We start from the raw sequence: 17,202 nt of genomic DNA, 5'->3' as shown, positions 1-17,202 counted from the left end.
TAAAGGATGATGATACTTGGAGCTTATTGTATATAATTATGAGAGAGTTTTGAGATTGGAATTTGAAGTAAAAAAAATAAAATGGAAAGGATATAGAACTAGCAAAGTGGACGTGAGACATAGGAACAAAACAAGGATTTAAGTCTTGGATTTTTATGTAATAATGCACATAAGATGACATTTAATTAACCCCACAAGTCTTAGTCACTTTTGGAGTTGAAAATGATGTTTATAATATCACGACAAAAACAAAAAATAAAAATAAAGGTGATGAATGTTTAGTGCGTTTCCTTTATTTGTATATTTAGATTAGATATGAATCAAATGAAACAAGAACAAGAAATAGTTGGGTTTGGTGAAGAAAATGGTGAAGGTGATGGTTACAATGATATGTATATACATATACATATATATATATATATATATATATATATATATATATATATATACACATATATATATAGATATATACATATATACGTGTATATGTATCATATATACATATATGTATATATGTATATATATATATATATATATATATATATATATATATATATGTGTATATCTATATATATATGTGTATATCTATATATATGTGTATATATATATATATATACACACACACACACACATATATATATATATATATATATATATATATATATATATATATATATATATATATATATATATATATATATATATATTCTAGTAGTAATAGTAGATAGTGAAATGTGGTGTTAGTTGATTTTTGGCCAAAGACAAATGCAGGAGATGACTTGTGTGGGATCTTGAGGTTAATTGAAAGAAAGAAAGAAATAATTTATATCTCTATATATATATATATATATATATATATATATATATATATATATATGTGTGTGTGTGTGTGTGTGTGTGTGTGTGTGTGTGTGTGTGTGTGTGCTTTTACGTAATATGTAAATGAAGTGCAATATATAAGTAATTTAATTGCACACGTGTAAAGAAAAAGAATATAGCATTATTGGATGTCACCAAAACAAGTGATCCAAAATTTCGTGACTCTTGTTTGTATTTCATCTACCGACAATTTGAGTGATCTTAATTAGCCAAATGCTTTGCATTTAATAAGTCATTTTCAGTTAGTTGCATTATTGAACATAATATAAAGGTTTAATGATCTTAGTTGATATTTAACTAAAAAAATATAGATGTGTAAACATTCTTATAACAATATATATAAATACTTTTTTTTAATAACATGTTTCAAGTTATTATATATATATATATATATATATATATATATATATATATATATATATATATATATATATATATATATATATGTGTGTGTGTGTGTGTGTGTGTGTGTATATATATATATATATACACAAATATATTTATATACATATCTATTTACAAACAGTTGTTCGTGAATAGTTGGGAATGGTTGAGGGTAAATGAATGTGTGAAAACATTTCAAAATTTTTGAGACTCAACATAACAGGCTTTGCTTATCGTATCAGAATTATTAAATCATTTAGAGTTTTGACTTAAAAATAAGTCGAACTTTTTCGGGTCACTACAGCAGGCGTGCGACAAGGTTTGCCATGCATCATATCTACATGTTTTAAGATGTCCATAACAAATTTCTATTGAGATAAAAACATGTCCGTAGATCTGCGAGTAGCAGAAATGCCAAGAAAATAGCTAAGGGTCCCCAAATCAGTCATAGAAAACTCTCTACTATTTTGACAAAAATGGTCTGTAGCCACGAAGTGGACGATGCAGTGAGGATAATATCATCGACTTATAGAAGAAGGTATGTTGTAGAGAACCCTTGATGATTTAAAAATACTGATGTGTCACATCGACTTCGCTGAAAACCCTGTGTTAAAACAAAATCAGCAAACCGCTGGTACCAAGCGCATGGTGCCTATTTCAGGCCATATAAAGAGTGCTGCAAATGACATACACAGTTAGGAAAATTAGGATCGCGATATCCAGGAGGCTGATGCATGTAAACTGTCTCCTGTAAGTCACCATGGAGAAAGGCGTTCATTACGTCAACCTGATGAATGGGCCAATAGCGTGAGACAGCCAGACTTAAAACGGTGTAAATAGTGGCTGGTTTAACAACCGGGCTGAAAGTCTCGCCACAATCGATACCAATATGTTGACTCTTACCATAAGCTACCAACCTGGCTTAGTATCGGGCCAGGGAACCATCAGCGTGAAATTTCTTCTTAACCAACCACATAGAACGAACCACATTAGCCCCGGGAGGGCGTGAAACAAGTATCAAGTGCCATTAGAAATAAGAGCATGATATTCCTCATCCATGGCTTTATGCCAGCGAGGATCCTCAAGAACCTGAAAATATGATTGGGTCACGAGAGAGGGGATAGTAGTAGTGTGTAGGTTAAGATGTGTGACGGATTTAGTAATGCAGTGTTTGCTACGAGTCATCATAGGGTGTGAGGGACGAGGTGATGGAGAAGTGGTTGAATTGGTAGTGGATGATTCAGTGGATGAGGTAGTTGAAGGTGAAGTAATAGGTGTGGGCGGAGCGTGTAACGACCCGACTTTTTTGACTCATAATTATATTTATTACTTTCACGAAACTGCGTATTTGTGCATACTGATTTAGATGATATTCTGGGATCATTGATTATGTTAATTACTTTCATTAATATCTACAACGTGTTTTTAAGTACTTAGTTACTTAACATGATCGTTGATTGCATTTATGACCGTTAGTGTCACTTATAGTTTAAAACGAGCTACGTACTTGGTACACGTTAAACTTTTATAATAATTGGAATATTATGACTACGTAAACTTAATTGTTATTTATTTATGACAATTACTTGGCTTAATGACTTATTTAATTACGCTTAGTATTTACTAATGCACACTAGTTACCTTAATGGACTTTTACCTTAATGGACTTCCATAGCCCAACCTACTCAAGTAATGGACTTATTTAGTGGACTAATTAATGGACTAGTTAGCCCATGAAACATAAGACAAAACCCATTAAGACATAAGACAAGGATTAAGCATGCTTATGTACTATACTTACATGTTTTTAACCTTATATCCCATGCCACCCAACATGTACCTACATCACCATGTACCACCACCCATGAAAAGAAAATGGTCCCCCCTCCCTTGCTCCCTAAACCGTCGGCGTACACCAACCATAACCACCATTCCATTTTTTTAAAACTTCACTTCATTCTCTCATTTCATTTCACAAAAACACACAAAACATTTCTCTAGTTCTTCTCTCTAACTTTTCTCTCTAAATTACTTGAAGAACTTGTAAGTTTTAACTTTAATTCTTCTTCTTTTTTTTGCTTCTAAAACCGTAAATCATCATCATCTTCAATATTCTTGGATTTTGGTTTTTATAACTTGAATCCTAATGTTATCTTGCAATCTTTAATCACTTGTATGATAAAGAAGCAAGAACAAGGATCAAAGCTTTGTAGCTTTTGGTTCTACATGAAACTTGTAATGATCTAAGATAAAATTACTTTAAGATCCTTTTTGTGTTCAAGTATTGGAACTTTAAAGTTCATTTTATGAAGATTCAAGCTTGTAACTTGATATCTCTTTATGTAAAGAATCCAAGCTTGAACTTGTTCATCTTTAACTTTAAATTTATCATTTATGCTTATGAAATTCGATTTATATATGTTCTTGGTCAAAGATTTACTTGTTAACTTTGATCTCATGAATCTTGTAACCAAAGTCTAACTTTGAATGTTCAAGAACAAGAAAGTTTAAGCTTCCTAGTTTATAACTTTCACTCATCTAAAGTTGATCTAAGTTATGTAACTTATTGTCATCTAACTTGTTAAAACAAGAGTTCATTGATTTGTGTTCATTTTACTTTACAAGATCTAAGTTTCATAACTTATAGTTGTGTAAAAGTTGAAAGTCTAAGTGCTATGACTTAGGGTTTCACCAAGAACATAAGATCTAGACTTTTAGTCTAAGGTCTTTAATGTTTAGCTAAGATCTAAATTCTATAGCTTAAGGTCTTGCTTATTTAGTTGGATTCAAAGTTTATAGCTTAATATGACTTGTATTTGTGTTGAAACTAAGAAATTGATGTAACTTTGGTTCATCACTTTGCTCAAACTCTCACATGAGTTGTATTATATTTCTTAGTCTTGACTTTGTGTGTTGGTGGTTAAACCTTGGTTAAAGTGATGCTAAAGCATCAAGAGTTATACACTTGAGGCTTATATGCATCAAGGATGAGAACCGTGATGAGCATCAAACACCAAGAAACCCACCGGAGCACTTGTTTACTGTTTTTCAGGGTCTGATCATACTCCTGGGCTTCTGGAAAAGTTGATTTCCAGATATTTCGGTTCGAGTAGATGATGTTTCGTTTAAGACTCGCCTAAGTCCGATATACGGTTTAGGATTTATAGCCTCCCGAAAGTCACTACGCCTTTGTAACGACGTGCTGAAAATTCTAACCTACTTGCGCTTGAACCGTCGCCACGGTCAAACAACATCGAGTTAGGTTCTGAAAATTGGACAGAGATTAGAGGACTCACATACGGATCCTTGGCCACTGACCGCGCGTCATTTCAGTTTGTATAGAGGTCGTAGCAGCTGAACGAAGTCAGCCTTTGTTTTGATCTCTATTCTTGATTGAAAACTTACTTTACTTTTTACGTATGATGATGATGATGATGATGATGACACTTAAGACTTAACTTACGTACTTTTAAATCCTTTGGGATGATTTACTCACTTAGTAACTTTTAACTTAGGTTGAGGGCCTTTCGGACCGACTTACTTGCTTACTTACCTCGTACCGACTTTTACCGCATTTTCACTGTGAGTTATAGCTTCCCTTTTTACCTTATTATTTTTGGGACTGAGAATACATGCGTTTTTTATGTTTTACTTACTAGGCACGAGTACTTAAACTTTATATATTTGTGGGTGATATAACGGCATAAATTTTCCCCTTAGCTCGGTAACGTTTAGTCATTGGTTTATGAACCGGTGAACGCGAATCTTAGATATGGATCCATAGGGTTTGACATTCCCACTCGGGCTAGTCGCGCTAGAATTTAACGGGTGTTTAATACTTTGTAAACTTACGCAATCGCCAAGTGTACTTTTAGGGGGTGATAATTATGTTAAGTTAGTTACCAAGTGCCCACGGTTAAGCATGTGCTTTTCATACTGTTTTGAATACGAAATCTCGTGGCCTACATTACATTGTTGATTACAATTAAACTATAGCTCACCAACATTCGTGATGACATTTTAAAGCATGTTATTTCTCAGGTGCTTAGACGTATATTGCTTCCGCTGTATTAGTCTCGCTATTATAGACTGGCTGTGTTAGACTCCCGCTGCTCTGTTTAGAGATGTCTCAAACATGGAACCTTACTTTGCATTCACAACTTTTGTTACATTTGAACAATGGCCTTGTAATGACCTTTGTGTCACGTACTTATGTTAATGCTTTCTATTCGTAAAAGCACGCTATCTTTTGTAACACGTTATCTTTTCATGAATGCAAACTTGTTTTAAAACAGCATATAGTGGTGTAACCTTGTAATGGACCTGTTGTTGATGATCCGTACACGTTGATTTTGTACGGGGTGTCACAGAGCGCCAGGTGATGGGTGGTCAAAGTCCGAGGAGAGCACTGAAGATGTAGTCTGGAAGGCAGGATGGAATAACGGGGAAGAAGAGTCAAGAAAGTCATATGATGGAGGTTGTGTAGGAGTAACTGAGCCAAAGGAAAATACGGTTTCATTAAAAACAACAAGACGTGAGATAATGATCTATAAGTGGAAAGATCAAGGCAACGGAAACCACGATGGTCCGATGGATATCCAAGGAAGATACAAGGTGTAGAGTGTGGTGCAAGTTTGTGAATGGTAGTGATATGAGGAAAACACAGACAACCAAAAACACGTAAGTGGTTGTAGGTCGGGTGTTGTTTGAAAAGTCAAAAGTGAGGTGTGTCGTTTTGAATGGCCGAGGAAGGTAGGATGTTGAGGAGGTGAGTTGACATATGTAATGCTTTCGCCCAATATGTTGGAGGAAGACGTGCATGAAACAGGAATGTAGGAATAGTGTTGTTCATTGTTCGAAGCATTCTTTCAGATTTTCCATTTCGTTGAGAGGTTTGTGGGCAGGAAAAACGAAAACGAATTTCATTATCGGCAAAGAAATCATGAAAAGCTTTATTATTGAATTCACTCTCATTATCACATTGAAAAGATTTTATTGTACATCTAAATTGATTTTGAACATATGCCGAGAAATGTAGAAAATTTTGAAACACGTCAGATTTGTAGCGTAACAGATAAACCCATAAGTAATGAGTATAATGATCAAGAAAGATAACATTGTATTTTAAACCACTCAAGCTGTTAACTGGGAAGGTCCAAATATCATAATGTATAATATCAAAAGGGGAACACACAATAGAATTTGAAGTACTAAAAGGAAGTCAGACGTTTTTTCCAAGTTGACATGGTTGGCACAATACACACGACTTTTCTTTATGACAAGAGATAAATTGACGGGATATTAATTGTTGATGTGTTTAGTCACCTGAATGACCAAGTCGTTGATGCCACAATGAGGGGGTAGATATAGTAAAGACTTGAGGGTTGGATTGAGTCACGAGAGAGAGGGGTCCAGTGCTGTTACATCGAATTAGGGTTTGACGGGTGCGATAATCTTTTACGGTAAAACCAAAAGGATCAAAGTCAATAGAGCATTAATTGTCAGTGGTGAATTTCTTAATCGAAATAAGATTTTTAATAATTGTAGGGGTAATAAGTACATTATTTAGGTGAAGTGGACGATAGAGATTTAGAAGGTCAGTGTACCCGGTGGTCATGATAGGAATTGAGGATCCATCACCAACAAAAATATAATGAGTATCATGATTATTAGAAATGGACTTAAGTATACCTGTATCCGAGTGACATGATCTGTAGCACCTGTATCCATGATCTAACCTGAATTATTGCGCTCATGTGAAGACATTGTTGATGGATAGTGAGAATTAAAGGGCTGTTGTGGTGGAGGGATGAATACCCACCCATATTGGTTCGTATGCGTGTATCTGTTACGCATGTTTCTCAAAAACACATATGAAGTCCTAGCCAATTATAAAGTGGAAGTGATCCAAACGTATTAAATAATCCTTATCGATTATTTAATTGATTTAAGAAGCAATAACAATACAAATATTTTAATGAGATGGAGTAGATCAGATGAGATGTACGAACGAACTGGAAAAGCACAAATAATATGACTTACACTTGGCGCCACAAAATAGGATGTAAGCCAAAGACGCGTCAAAAGATGAAATGATAATAATCTAAATCTAAAGAATGAAGAAAGAAGGTAGATAACACTTTTTATCTTTGTTTTTAGAAGTGTGGAACTACCGATAAGTGAACACGACAGTGAGACAAAAAATAAGAGAAAAAAACCTAGAAGATGAGACTCGGTACCATGTTAACAAATGTGTTTCCCATGAATTATCAATTGTATTGACCACTATTATATAGTACAAGCATTAGGGCTTCAGAGTCAATTACACATGGGCCATATGGGCCAAGCTAATCAAGAATCATCTATACAATAAATGTAATGTCTAATCTAATAAGTATACACTAACCAGATGACTACGTTTGGAACATATAATTATAATGTTCCTAAACATGTTGTTGGTCTCACGGATGGCGTCATTTGATCGAACATAAATCTGTAGCCGGGGCAAGAAGTATGATCGAGTGCGAGAGAGGGGTTTTAGATGTCAGCGTCGTTAACACTCCGGTCATCGGTTACGTACCGTGGATAATGAAATGTCCCGTTCATATTGATTATAAACGTTCCATATTAATTGAGTGAATCAAATTGCTATGGTTTCATATTGAACTTAAGTTTATGAATCTATACAGAAAAAGTATAAGTTTATAGTCGGAAATACAGGTTACAAGTCGTTTTTGTAAAGGTAGTCATTTCAGTCGAAAGAACGACGTCTAGATGACCATTTTGGAAAACATACTTCCACTTTGAGTTTAATCATGATTTTTGGATATAGTTTCATGTTCATCAGAAAAATCATTTTCCCAGAAGAACAACTTTTAAATCAAAGTTTATCATAGTTTTTAATTAACTAACCCAAAACAACCCGCGGTGTTACTACGACGGCATATATCCAGTTTTACGGTGTTTTTCGCGTTTTCAGGTTTTAAATCATTAAGTTAGCATATCATATAGATATAGAACATGTGTCTAGTTGATTTTAAAAGTCAAGTTAGAAGGATTAACTTTTGTTTGCGAACAAGTTTAGAATTAACTAAACTATATTCTAGTGATTTCAAGTTTAAACATTCGAATAAGGTAGTTTTATATATATGAATCGAATGATATTATGAACATCATTACTACCTCAGGTTTTGTGGATAAACCTACTGGAAATGAGAAAAATAGATCTAGCTTCAAAGGATCTTTGGATGGCTTGAAAGTTCTTAAAGCAGAATCGTGACACGAAAACAAGTTCAAGTAAGATTTCCACTCGAAATAAGATTGTTATAGTTATAGAAATTGAATCAAAGTTTGAATATGAGTATTACCTTGTATTAGAAAGATATCTTACTGTAAATAAGAAAGATTTCTTGAGGTTGGATGATCACTTTACAAGATTGGAAGTAAGCTAGCAAACTTGGAAGTATTCTTGATTTTATGAAACTAGAACTTATAGAATTTATGAAGAACACTTAGAACTTGAAGATAGAACTTGAGAGAGATCAATTCGATGAAGAAAATTGAAGAATGAAAGTGTTTGTAGGCGTTTTTGGTCGTTGGTATATGGATTAGATATAAAGGATGTGTAATTTTGTTTACATGTAAATAAGTCATGAATGATTACTAATATTTTTGTAATTTTATGAGATATTTCATGCTAGTTGCCAAATGATGGTTCCCACATGTGTTAGGTGACTCACATTGGAGTGTATATACCAATAGTACATACATCTAAAAGCTGTGTATTGTACGAGTACGAATACAGGTGCATACGAGTAGAATTGTTGATGAAACTGAACGAGGATGTAATTGTAAGCATTTTTGTTAAGTAGAAGTATTTTGATAAGTGTCTTGAAGTCTTTCAAAAGTGTATGAATACATATTAAAACACTACATGTATATACATTTTAACTGAGTCGTTAAGTCATCGTTAGTCGTTACATGTAAATGTTGTTTTGAAACCTTTAGTTTAACGATCTTGTTAAATGTTGTTAACCCATTGTTTATTATATCTAAAGAGATGTTAAATTATTACATTATCATGATATTATGATATATTAATATATCTTATTATGATATATATACAGTTAAATGTTGTTACAACGATAATCGTTACATATATGTCTCGTTTCGAAATCATTAAGTTAGTAGTCTTGTTTTTACATATGTAGTTCATTGTTAATACACTTAATGACATGTTTACTTATCATTTCATGATTAAACATAGTGTATCAATATCTTAATATGATTCATATGTACTTAGTAAGACGTTGTTATAACGATAAACGTTATATATATCGTTTCGAGTTTCTTAATTCAATAAACTCAATTTTATGTACATAACTCATTGTTAAAATACCTAATGAGATACTTACTTATCATAATATCATGTTAACTATATATATAATCATATATATGTCATCATATAGTTTTTACAAGTTTTAACGTTCGTGAATCACCGGTCAACTTGGGTGGTCAATTGTCTATATGAAACGTATTTAAATTAATCAAGTCTTAACAAGTTTGATTGCTTAACATGTTGGAAACACTTAATCATGTAAATAACAATTTCATTTAATATATATAAACATGGAAAAGTTCGGGTCACTACAGTACCTACCCGTTAAATAAATTTCGTCCCGAAATTTTAAACAGTTGGAAGTATTGACGTATCTTCTGGAAATAAGTGTGGGTATTTCTTCTTCATCTGATCTTCTCGTTCCCAGGTGAACTCGGGTCCTCTACGAGAATTCCATCGAACTTTAACAATTGGTATCTTGTTTTGCTTAAGTCTTTTAACCTCACGTTCCATTATTTCGACGGGTTCTTCGACGAATTGAAGTTTTTCGTTGATTTGGATTTCGTCTAACGGAATAGTGATATCTTCTTTAGCAAAACATTTCTTCAAATTTGAGACGTAGAAAGTGTTATGTACATCAGTGAGTTGTTGTGGTAATTCAAGTCGGTAAGCTACTGGTCCGACACGATCAATAATCTTGAATGGTCCTATATACCTTGGATTTAATTTCCCTCGTTTACCAAATCGAACAACGCCTTTCCAAGGTGCAACCTTAAGCATGACCATCTCTCCAATTTCAAATTCTATATCTTTTCTTTTAATGTCGGCGTAGCTCTTTTGTCGACTTTGGGCGGTTTTTAACCGTTGTTGAATTTGGATGATCTTCTCGGTAGTTTCTTGTATTATCTCCGGACCCGTAATCTGTCTATCCCCCACTTCACTCCAAAAAATCGGAGACCTGCACTTTCTATCATAAAGTGCTTCAAACGGCGCCATCTCAATGCTCGAATGGTAGCTGTTGTTGTAGGAAAATTTTGCTAATGGTAGATGTCGATCCCAACTGTTTCCGAAATCAATAACACATGCTCGTAGCATGTCTTCAAGCGTTTGTATCGTCCTTTCGCTCTGCCCATCAGTTTGTAGATGATAGGCAGTACTCATGTCTAGACGAGTTCCTAATGCTTGCTGTAATGTCTGCCAGAATCTTGAAATAAATCTGTCATCCCTATCAGAGATAATAGAGATTGGTATTCCATGTCTGGAGACAACTTCCTTCAGATACAGTCGTGCTAACTTCTCCATCTTGTCATCTTTTCTTATTGGCAGGAAGTGTGCTGATTTGGTGAGACGATCAACTATTACCCAAATAGTATCAAAACCACTTGCAGTCCTTGGCAATTTAGTGATGAAATCCATGGTAATGTTTTCCCATTTCCATTCTGGGATATCGGGTTGTTGAAGTAGACCTGATGGTTTATGATGCTCCGCTTTGACCTTAGAACACGTCAAACATTCCCCTACATATTTAGCAACATCGGCTTTCATACCTGGCCACCAAAAATGTTTCTTGAGATCCTTGTACATCTTTCCCGTTCCAGGATGTATTGAGTATTTGGTTTTATGAGCTTCTCTAAGTACCATTTCTCTCATATCTTCAAATTTTGTACCCAAATTCTTTCAGCCCTATACCGGGTTCCGTCTTCCCGAATATTAAGATGCTTCTCCGATCCTTTGGGTATTTCATCCTTTAAATTTCCCTCTTTTAAAACTCCTTGTTGCGCCTCCTTTATTTGAGTAGTAAAGTTAGTGTGAATCATTATATTCATAGCTTTAACTCGAATGGCTTCTCTGTCCTTTCTGATCAAGGCGTCGGCTACCACATTTTCCTTCCCCGGGTGATAACGAATCTCAAATTCGTAATCATTCAACAATTCAATCCATCCTCATGTTCAGTTGTTTCTGATTAAATATGTGTTGAAGACTTTTGTGGTCGGTATATATAATACTTTTGACCCCATATAAGTAGTGCCTCCAAGTCTTTAATGCAAAAACAACCGCGCCTAATTCCAAATCATGCGTCGTATAATTCTGCTGGTGAATCTTCAATTGTCTAGACGCATAAGCAATTACCTTCGTTCGTTGCATTAATACACAACCGAGACCTTGATTTGAAGCGTCACAATATATCACAAAATCATCATTCCCTTCAGGTAATGACAATATATGTGCCGTAGTTAACTTTTTCTTTAACAATTGAAACGCTTTCTCTTGTTCATCCTTCCATTAAAATTTCCTCCCTTTATGCGTTAATGCAGTCAAGGGTTTTGCTATTCTGGAAAAATCTTGGATGAACCTTCTGTAGTAACCAGCTAGTCCTAAAAATTGGCGTATATGCTTCGGAGTTTTCGGGGTTTCCCATTTTTCAACGGTTTCAATCTTTGCTGGATCCACCTGAATACCTTCTTTGTTCACTATATGACCGAAGAATTGAACTTCTTCCAACCAAAATGCACACTTTGAAAACTTAGCGTACAGTTTTTATTTTCTCAGCAACTCTAGCACTTTTCTCAAATGTTCTTCGTGCTCTTGATCATTCTTCGAGTAAATAAGTATGTCATCGATGAAAACAATGACAAACTTGTTAAGATATGGCCCACACACTCGGTTCATGAGGTCCATGAACACAGCTGGTGCGTTAGTCAATCCAAATGGCATAATCATAAACTCGTAATAACTGTAACGCATCCTAAAAGCAGTCTTTGGAATATCATACTCCTTCACCCGCATTTGATGATATCCAGAACGTAAATCGATATTCGAATAAACAGATGAGCCTTGTAGTTGATCAAATAAGTCATCGATTCTCGGTAATGGGTAGCGGTTCTTGATGGTAAGTTTGTTCAACTCTCGGTAGTCGATACACAACCTGAATGTACCATCTTTCTTCTTGACAAACAAAACAGGAGCTCCCCATGGTAATGTGTTTGGTCGAATGAAACCACGCTCTAAAAGTTCCTGTAACTGACTTTGTAATTCTTTCATTTCGCTGGGTACGAGTCTGTATGGAGCACGAGCTATTGGTGCAGCTCCTGGTACAAGGTCTATTTGAAATTCAACGGATCGATGTGGGGGTAATCCCGCTAATTCTTTCGGAAATACATCGGAAAATTCTTTTGCGACGGGAACATCACTGATGTTCTTTTCTTCAGGTTTAACTTCCTCGATGTGTGCTAGAATGACATAACAACCTTTTCTTATTTGTTTTTGCGCCTTCAAACTACTAATAATATTTAACTTCGCGTTGTTCTTTTCTTTGTACACCATTAAAGGTTTTCCTTTTTCACGCATAATGCGAATCGCATTTTTGTAACAAACGACCTCTGCTCTTACCTTCTTCAACAAGTCCATGCCAATTATTACATCAAAACTCCCTAACTCGACTGGTATTAAATCAATCTTAAACATTTCATCACCCAGTTTAATTTCTCTATCCCGACATATATTATCTGCTGAAATTAATTTACCATTTGCTAATTCGAGTAAAAATTTATTATCCAAAGGCGTCAATGGGCAACTTAATTTAGCACAAAATTCTCTACTTATATAGCTTCTATCCGCACCCGAATCAAATAAAACATAAGCAGATTTATCGTCAATAAGAAACGTACCCGTAACAAGCTCCGGGTCTTCCTGTGCTTCTGTCGCATTAATATTGAAAACTCTTCCACGGCCCTGCCCATTAGTATTCCCCTGATTTGGGCAATTTCTAATAATGTGGCCCGATTTTCCACATTTATAACAAACAGGGTTGATATTACTTGCTCCGACACTATCCGTTTCGGCATTACTTGTTTCGACATTATTTGTTCCTTTAGTTCTGTTAAACTTTGGTCCGTAGACCTCACACTTTGTCGCGCTATGACCATTTCTTTTACACATGTTGCAAAATGTCATGCAAAACCCCTGATGATTTTCTTCACACCTATGACATGGCTGTTTTTGGTTTTTGTTGCCATTGTTGTTATTGAGGTTGTTGTTGGGATTGTTATTGTTGTTGAAATGGTTGTTGTAGTTGTTGTTGTTGTTGGGATGTTTGTTGTAGTTATTGTTAGGATTACAGTTATTGTTGCGATTGTTGTTGCGGTTGTTGGGATAGTTGTTGCGATTGTGGTTGTAATTGTTGTTGTTGTTGTACTGGTGACTCTTGTCACCTTTTTCCTCCCACTTCCTCTTGAGTTGTTTCGTGTTGGCTTCTTCGGCCGCCTGCTCTTTAATTCTTCCCTCAATCTGATTTATGAGTTTATGAGCCATTCGACTTGCCTTCTGTATAGAAGTGGGCTCATGTGAACTCACATCTTCTTGAATCCTTACTGGTAACCCTTTTACAAATGCGTCGATCTTCTCTTCTTCATCTTCGAATGCTCCCGGACACAATAGACACAACTCTGTGAATTGTCGTTTATATGTGGTAACGTCAAACCCTTGTGTTTGTAACTCTCTAAGTTCTACCTTGAGTTTATTGACTTCGTTTCTAGGACGGTACTGCTCGTTCATCAATTTCTTGAATGCCGACCATGGTAGTGCGTAAGCAGCATTTTGTCCTACCTGTTCAAGATAGGTGTTCCACCACATTAACGCAGTACCTGTGAAGGTATGCGTAGCGTACTTAACTTTGTCCTCTTCAGTACACTTACTTATGGCAAACTCCGATTCGACTTTCTCGATCCACCGTTTCAATCCAATTGGTCCTTCGGTTCCATCAAATTCCAAAGTTTTGCAGGCAGTGAATTCTTTGTAGGAGCATCCTACACAATTTCTTGCGCTGTTAGCTGCATTGCTAGATTCAGAGTTATTGTTGGTATGTAGCGCATCCTGTACTGCGGCTATGTTTGAAGCAAGAAAGGTACGAAATTCCTCTTCGCTCATATTCATGGTGTGTCGAGTAGTCGGTGCCATTTCCTTCAAAATAGCCAACTGAATCGAGTTAATCATACAGAATATTAAGAGTAGTCAATAGTATTTCGTAGCATAATATGAACTCATTTATAAAAGCTTTTTATTCATATTAGCGTTTTATAAGTTTAAATTCGGGTACTACCTACCCGTTAAGTTCATACTTAGTAGCTAATATACAATTCAACTACTACAATTCCATATGAAAAACTGATTATAATAATATATCACATACAAATATTCTTCAAACGTACAACTTCGCTATATTACATATAACATGAAATATAGTACACTTTGATACAGGACAGTTTTGAAGATAAACCTAGTTAATACGCAAGTTGTTCAGCAAAGGAAATAAAGACACGTAATTCATAAGTCCAGAAACAAGTCATTCATTCTGGTTTTACTAAGACGACTTCCCATCCTTGGTCTTGTGGAAAATAACCGTTATGACCATTGGCTAGGCAGCATGTTGTAATGTCGTCAAAAGGACGAGGGTTTCGTAATGTCCAACAGCCCCGTAATAATCTAAAAACCTTGTTTCTCACCCCAACTACTGAATTCGTCACTTGTGGGAAGGTTTTATTTAAAAGTTGCAATCCGATGTTCTTTTTCTCACTTTGGTAAGAAGCGAACATCAGTAACCCGTAAGCATAACATGCTTCTTTATGTTTCATGTTAGAAGCTCTTTCTAATTCAAGAAATCCTATGTTGGGATATGTTGAGTCAAAATAGGTTCTTAATCCGTAGCGTAAAATTGCATTTGGGTTCCCCGCATTTAACGCTTTAAAGAAAACACGGCGTAACTTACGGTCTCCCCAATGTGATATACCCCACCTATTAAATGAAAGCCTTTTATAAACTAAGGCATTTCTGGAAAGTCTTTCAAATGTTTGACAAGTTAATTTTTCCATAATTAATTGTGCTGATGAATTCTGACCGACTCTAGACAAGATTTCCTCAATCATATCCTCTGGTAGATCTTCTAAAATATTCGGTTGTCTACCCTTAACATCCATTTTGTTTTTATACTGTAAAATAGACAAGGATTAGATTCGTAAAAGATAATTAACAAACAATACAAGCAATTTTTACATAGAACATAAAAGTATAAGCACACTACAATACATATAATATACAACATGATTACAACCCTCTAATCTGAATCACTGGTTTCTTCTTCTTCGGACTTGGTTCGTTTTCCTAATTTTCTAGGAATATATGGTGTTCCTCTAATACGAGCCGTCGTTTTCCACAATGGTTTAGAGAAACCTGGTGGTTTAGAGGTTCTCGGATCATTGTTACATTTTAGGAAATACAGATGTTGTCGATACATATAAAGTTCATCGGGGTTGGAATCGGGTTTCTCTATTTTTATACCTTTTCCCTTATTATTTTCTTTCGCTTTATTAAATTGGGTCGAGGTAATTTCTATAACATCATCGGAATCCTCATCGAGATCCAATTCATCGGAAAATTGATAATCTTCCCAATAGTTTGCTTCCTCGGCGGAAACACCATTGACCATTATTAACTTTGGTCCGTTGGTTGCGGATTTTCTTTTATTTAATCGATTTACTATAGGTATCAATATTTCTTCCTCCGGAACCTCTTATTCTTCCAGTTCCTCCTCTTCCGGTTCCTCCTCTTCCGGTTCCTCTTCTTCCGGTTCCTCCTCTTCCGGTTCCTCCTCTTCCAGTTCCTCTTCTTCCGGTTCCTCTTCGGAAATTTGTGAATCTTCCCAAAATATATTCGACTCTTCATTATTATTAGGTGAATCGATGGGATTTGTACTAGTGGTAGACATCTATCACACAATATCAAACACGTTAAGAGATTAATATATCACATAATATTTACATGTTAATAATATATAGTTTCCAACAAAAAAATGTTAAGCAATCGTTTTTGAAGAAAAACACGGTCGAAGTCCAGACTCACTAATGCATCCTAACAAACTCGATAAGATACACTAATGCAATTTTCTGGTTCTCTAAGACCAACGCTCTAATACCAACTGAAATGTCCCGTTCATATTGATTATAAACGTTCCATATTAATTAATTTTGTTGCGAGGTTTTGATCTCTATATGAGACGTTTTTCAAAGACTGCATTCATTTTTAAAACAACCATAACCTTTATTTTATCCATAAAGGTTTAAAAAGCATTACGTAGATTATCAAATAATGATAATCTAAAATATACAGTTTACACACGACCATTACATAATGGTTTACAATAAGAATATATTACATCAAAAATAATTTTCTTGAATGTAGTTTTTACATAATATCATACAAGCATGGACTCCAAATTTTGTCCTTATTTTAGTATGCAACAGCGGAAGCTCTTAATAATCACCTGAGAATAAACATGCTTAAAACGTCAAAAAAAATGTTGGTGAGTTATAGGTTTAACCTATATATTATCAAATCATAATAATAGACCACAAGATTTCATATTTCAATATACATCCCATACATAGAGATAAAAATCATTTATATGGTGAACACCTGGTAACCGACATTAACAAGATGCATATAAGAATATCCCCTATCATTCCGGGAAATCCTTCGGACATGATAAAAACAACATCGAAGTACTAAAGCATCCGGTACTTTGGATGGGGTTCGTTAGGCCCAATAGA

The sequence above is a fragment of the Rutidosis leptorrhynchoides genome, chromosome 11, assembly GCF_046630445.1.
Source record: "Rutidosis leptorrhynchoides isolate AG116_Rl617_1_P2 chromosome 11, CSIRO_AGI_Rlap_v1, whole genome shotgun sequence".
NCBI classification, from domain to species: domain Eukaryota; kingdom Viridiplantae; phylum Streptophyta; class Magnoliopsida; order Asterales; family Asteraceae; genus Rutidosis; species Rutidosis leptorrhynchoides.
The sequence above is the reverse complement of the archived record's forward strand: the minus strand, read 5'-3'. Positions refer to the sequence as shown.